We start from the raw sequence: 5,550 nt of genomic DNA on the forward strand, positions 1-5,550 counted from the left end.
GCATAACATCTATTACTAAACAGACAAGCCAGACATCAGTTATTAATTACATATAAGAGGATGGTGTAAGCTCCCACAGGCCCAAACAGGGATTAACTTGGGAGCAGAGTGCTATAGCATTAAAAAAGTGAGGATGCTTTTTTTTTTTTTTTTTTTTCTGGAGACAGAATCTCGCTCTGTCACCCTTGCTGGAGTGCAGTGGTGTGATCTCGGCTCACTGGAAACTCCGTCTCCCAGGTTCATGCCATTGTCCTGCCTCAGCCTCCCTAGAAGCTGGGACTACAGGCCACCACCACCATGCCCAGCTAATTTTTTTGTATGTTTAGTAGAGATGGATGGGGTTTCACCATGTTAGCCAGGATGGTCTCGATCTCCTGACCTCATGATCCGCCCGCCTCAGCCTCCCTAAGTGCTGGGATTACAGGCGTGAGCCACTGTGCCCAGTCGAGGATGTTCCTTTGTTCCTACAGGAGTATGTGATTGGTTTGCCTGTTGGCTGGTAGGGAACTGAATCATGTGACACTGACTGGTAAGGACTGCAATACTGTAAAACACAATATATAAACTATAATACCATAATGGTGTAATACTATCTACTACAACACCAAAGGCATCGATGAAAAGCCCAATGCTATCATATGTGACTGACAGACTAAATGCTTCCTCCCTCAGATTGGTTACAACATATTGTCCTATCACAGTTTTCTCTCCTTCATTCAAAGCGAACGATCCAAGTAACAGACAGAAATAATAAAGAATGAAGGGCAACAAAGGCAAAGAACTCATGAGATGATACTCTATGGTAAACTTTATGTACTTAGGAAATAATACTAACTCATTATTAGCAAAGAATAAACATCTTTACATCAAGAGTAGTTTTTCCTTTAATAAAAAAAAGGTGGAATGTGTATAATGGACAAGGGATAATCAAAATTTGCCATATGAGGCTAGTAAGACAATCCTAACAATTCACAATCATTATTCACTGGTCCATTAATCACAGGACAATACACACAAATGAAACTTACCTGGCCAGGCACAGTGGTTCATGCCTGTAATCCCAGCACTTTGGGAGGCCGAGGCAGGCAAATCATGAGGTCAGGAGTTCAAGATCAGCCTAGCCCACGTGGCGAAACCGTCTCTACTAAAAATACAAAGAATTAGCTGGACGTAGTGGCAGGCACCTGTAGTCCCAGCTACTCGGGAGGCTGAGGCAGAAGAATCGCTTAAACCCTGGAGGCGGAGGTTGCAGTGAGCCGAGATTGCACCACTGCACTCCAGCCCGGGCAAGAGTGAGACTCCATCTCAAAAAAAAAAAAAAATAATGAAATTAAAAAATTAAACTTACCTACATACTAGAAAAACATCAAAATTCAACCATGAATCCAGCACATTATCAAATGAATAGACAAAAATTCTACCAACAAACTTAAGAAAATACCATTATCTACGAAATTCAAGTATTACTGCTTAAAGAGCATTTACAGAACTCTCACCTCAAGGTTTCCCTGCAAAACAAGGTGAAACGCATACTCAAGACTCTTTAAGAATGAGCCACTGATACAAACAATATACTTGTAACTTGTGTAACATTTCATACATTTTTTTTCAAGCACTGAACGTTAATTAATTTGCATCAGGCCTTCCAAATTAGAAAAGTTTCACTTTTAGAACTTCATTCCAGTGGGAGTTTTCACATGACTTTTCAAGTAAATGTTAAAACTGAAAATATTAATATTCTTGCAGTTTCTAAACTATTAGAGTTTTAATCCTGTGTACATTCTTGAATTTACAAGGTCCAGCCAGCTACAGTGTGCATTTTCATATGTCCTTGAGTGGCTACAAGAGAAATGAAACATTCCCACATTCTGGACACTCATAGGGTTTTTCTCAGGAATGAGCTGATGTCTTCAAATGGAACTAACACAACTGAAGGCCTTACCACAAATTTAAATTCAAAAGGCTTTTCTCCACTCTGAGTCCTCCCAAATCTTCAAAAACAGGAAAATCTGAAGGCTTGACCACATTTCCTACATTCTTAAGTTTTCTCTGCAGTGTGAGCTCTTTCATGTTTATGAGGGAATGGGAAAGAGTAAATGTTTTACCACATTTCTTACATTCAAGGGGCTTTATTTATTTATTTATTTTTTGAGATGGAGTCTCACTCTGTCGCCAGACTGGAGTGCAGTGGCACAATCTCGGCTCACTGCAACCTCCGCTCCTGGGTTCAAGTGATTCTCCTGCCTCAGTCTCCTGAGTAGTTGGGATTACAAGCATATGCTACCACACCCAGCTAATTTATTTTTAGTAGAGACGAGGTTTCACCATGTTGGCCAGGATGGTCTCGATCTCCTGACCTCGTGATCGGCATGCACAGGGCTTCCCCCCAACCCCCCTGTGGCTTTTTATGTCCTTGAAAAAGAACTAAGACAACTGAAATGTGCCACCATGCCCAGCTCTTTTTTTTTTTTTTTTTTTGAGACGGAGTCTCACTCTATCGCCCAGGCTGGAGTGCAGTGGTGCTCACTGCAAGCTCCGCCTCCCAGGTTCATGCCATTCTCCTGCCTTAGCCTCCTGAGTACCTGGCGTGAGCCACCGCGCCTGGCATTATTTTATTTTTTGTAGACACAGGGTTTCACCATGTTACCCAGGTTGTTTCACATTGTTTTAATCCAGGCTGGTTATGAATTCCTGGGCTCAAGCAATACACACACCTTGGCCTCCCAAAGTGCTGGGATTATAGGCTGAGTCACTGCACCCAGCCTCTATATCATGACTTATTTCATAGTGAGTAAGGTGACTGGAACCAGTGTAAGCTTTACCGCATCTCTTACATTCATAAGGTTTTTCTCCAGTATGAATTCTTTCATGGAGGTGAAGGCAACTGGGGCGACTGAAGGCTTGGTCACATTGTTTACATTCATAGGGTTTTTCTCCAGTATGAGTACTTCTATGGTTACAATGGGAACTCAAATGACTAAAGGCTTTGCCACATTGTTTACATTCATAGGGTCTCTCTCCAGTATGAATGCTTCCGTGGTAATGAAGGGAAGTGGAACAGCTGAAGGCTTTATCACATTTGGTACATATATAGGGTCTTTCCCAAGTGTGAGTCCTTTCACACATCTTAAAAGAACAAGAAAATCTGAATGTTTTCCCACATTCCTTACATTCATAAGGTTTCTCTCCAGTGTGAGTTCGTTCATGTATTAGACAAGAACCAGAAACAGTGAACGCTTTACCACATTGTTTACATTTATAGGGTTTTTCTCCTGTGTGAGTTCTCTGATGTCTTTCAACTGAATTGAGAAAATAAAAACCTTTCCCACATATCGTACATTTATAACTGGATTTCCACTGTGCATTATCATGTGTCTTCTAACACCTGGAACAGAAATGAAGAATTTCCCACATTGTTCACATTTATATTGCTTCTCTCCATATGGTTTGTATGCTGAGTGAGCTAGGATGTGCCTATTAAGGAGGGAATGACGTACAAAGACTTTTCCACAAATACTGCATTCACATTGTTTTAATCCAGTAGAAATGTTCTCATTCAGATCAAGATTTGGAATTTGGCTGACAACTTGTCCATACTGACTACCTTCTTTGCTTTCACACAGTCTCTGTACCATATGATCTCTGTAAAAAAATGACAAGCACATTATTATTGGTTGGTTTAATAACTTTCTACTTATTAATAGGTCTTGGACTTACACTGCTACCAATACCAGGGAAAATGCATTTTTTTGTTTTGTTTCGTTTTGCCATGACTGAATTATTTGAAAGTAAATGAGTTACTACTGAAAACACAGACACCACCTGCATGACTATGACCAAAATAGTAACATTCATATACACAATTTTGTAGTACTATTTTCAAGAAAACTGTTTTCCACACACTGACTGCTACACTGAAGTACGTTACATTTTGGATGAAGTTTTTCTAAAAAGAAATAAATTTAAAGTGACTCTTACTTGTTTTGATTGCTTGTTTTTAAGTTCATGACATGCTAAGATTCCTTTAGAGGACTTTATTTCCTCTTCTCAGTGCAAATTATCTTATATCTTTCCCAGGTTTTTCAAAGTGATTTTCAATATTCTGGTCTTTCCATTTGTTTCCTAAAATGCAGACCCACAAAATTATCATGAATTATTACAAACTTTAGAAACATTACTAGATTTAATGTTCATTGTACACAGTGCCCATGCCTGATTTCTTCACCAAATCATTCCCTTGCCACATTCCAAATCATAAATGGCACTGATGATAGGGAAATACTTCTGTAATTAAGTGAAATATGTTGTCATTCTTACCTACAGAAGCCAGGTTCCTGCAGGTTTCCTGCATCACTTCTCTGTAGAGAATCTTCTGAGAAGAATCTAGCAAAACCCATTTCTCGTGGGTAAAGTTCACAGCCACATCCTCAAAAGCCACGGAGTCCTAGAACATTCCACACGTGTGGATAGAAGGATGGGTGGGACTCACAGCACTGGGAATCTATACTCAATTCCTAAGCTGTTTACATGATTCTAAAATTTCCAAGCATTTATTCTATGACGTGATTGTCACAACTCTTACTCTGTTCACACATACTCCCTCCCACACAGCAGTACTAATGCTACAATTGAACTATTCAAAAAGGTAACAGCAAAGTAGAAACGCCCATCTCATTAGAGAATCCAGGGAGTAAGATGTGCTGCTAGGAGTTACCTTTTAACTTCACTTTGTACATTTCTAGTATCTGTCATAATAAAGTCCTACCTGATGTGCATAAGTGAGTTAATATTATCATTCCCAAGACTACTTATTCTTAAAAATGTCTGCTCACAAAGTTCAATCTTTGTTTGTATTAGTAACTTACATTTTGAAAGGGATTCCACCAACCTAAGTAATAAGAATGACTCACTGCATCTAAATGGCTTATGCAATATATTTGCCAAAACTTTCTGCTGAAGGTCTATTATTTTGTGTCACTGCAGTGGTGCTTAGAGAACCAGACACCAAAACACAGTTTGAACACTAAGTGTTCGATGAGTTTCCCTGGTAGACAATATTTTACAAGTGCTGTTACTTGTTAACTGGGGAGGTGAGCCTATTCCATGTGATTACACCAAGAGACAGTAGGCTTATTAAATGTAATTGAGTAGTAAATAAAACCAATAATTGATATTTAACAATACTAATATAACAATTTTTTAAATTTCTATTGCACAATGTCAACGCAGAAAGGAATAAGAGGAAATATGACACGTTTGTTAAAATGACATTAATGTCACCACTTCCAGATGCTATTCCTATGAAATCACATAAATTCCCAACTCAGGTTTTTTTAGGCAAGAAAAACTACTTTTCCATACGTAGTAAAAATGACAAATGTCTAATGATTTTCAGTCATCTAAGAAGACTGATGGCTTGTCTAACATACTTCTAAGATTTTCAAACGAAAATATTCAGGACAGCACAGTATTAGCAAAGAGATAAGCAAGCAGACCAAGGGCAAAAAAAGTCTTAAAGACCGAGCATTTATATGGAAAGTTGATGAATGA

General features: G+C 38.9%; 1 pseudogene; it reads right to left on the bottom strand.

Moving 5' to 3' along the window:
- Window positions 1–866: 866 nt before the first annotated feature.
- The window catches only part of LOC139363813 (zinc finger protein 669-like), a 7,685-nt pseudogene continuing 3,001 nt past the window's right edge, over window positions 867–5,550 (bottom strand).

The sequence above is a fragment of the Macaca nemestrina genome, chromosome 6 (genome assembly GCF_043159975.1).
Source record: "Macaca nemestrina isolate mMacNem1 chromosome 6, mMacNem.hap1, whole genome shotgun sequence".
Taxonomy (NCBI): domain Eukaryota; kingdom Metazoa; phylum Chordata; class Mammalia; order Primates; family Cercopithecidae; genus Macaca; species Macaca nemestrina.